The sequence below is a fragment of the Leishmania donovani genome, chromosome 35 (assembly GCF_000227135.1).
Source record: "Leishmania donovani BPK282A1 complete genome, chromosome 35".
NCBI lineage: Eukaryota > Euglenozoa > Kinetoplastea > Trypanosomatida > Trypanosomatidae > Leishmania > Leishmania donovani.
Genome location: NC_018262.1, coordinates 1308075 through 1308789, shown reverse-complemented (window position 1 = coordinate 1308789; position 715 = coordinate 1308075).

Genomic DNA, 715 nt, shown 5'->3' with positions numbered 1-715 from the left:
TGTGTTTCTATTCTGTTAGCTGAAGGGGCGACCTTAATGGAGGCCATATCGACCGGCGGATGGGAAAGTGGCAACAACAAAACTTCCAGCGAGCACGTGCTTGAAATGCGAGTGAAAACGCCCGCCGCTCTGTGCTGTGACGTTCTCTCCCTTTCTGTCCTCAAGGCCGCAAGGGCCGCTCTACTTTCCCTCTCTTTTTTTTTTGTTCAATCTGTGCTGGTCCTGCCCACCGCACCGCACTCCGCACGCCCTGTGTTGGAGGCGGGCCTCTAACCTATGGCTTCGTGAGTGTATTTCCCCAGAAAACGAAGAAAGGGTGCTACAGGTTTATATGCACGTGTGCGTTACGCCAAAACATCCGGGGTATCTCCATGGGCATCCACTTGAGGCGGCATCTCCCAGCTGGGGTGGATGCGGTGGGCGCCCCTCCCCCGGCCCTGAGAAATCGTTTACCCCCCCCCCTCCATCCCCCGCACAAACTCTCACTACACTTTTATCTCCCTTTCACCATTTCCGCGGAGGCGCTTCTTCACACGAACGCTGGTAAAAACACCCATCCTCTCGTTGGAGGCAGGTCGCCCCTCCCCGCTGCGGCTCTATTCTCTCAACTCTTTTTGGTTGATTGCTCGACTGCGGCGGTTTTCCTCCGTCATCATTAATGAGGCCGTGGTTTCTGCGCGGTAGGGTAATTCACGGCTTCGGCCGTGGCGGCACG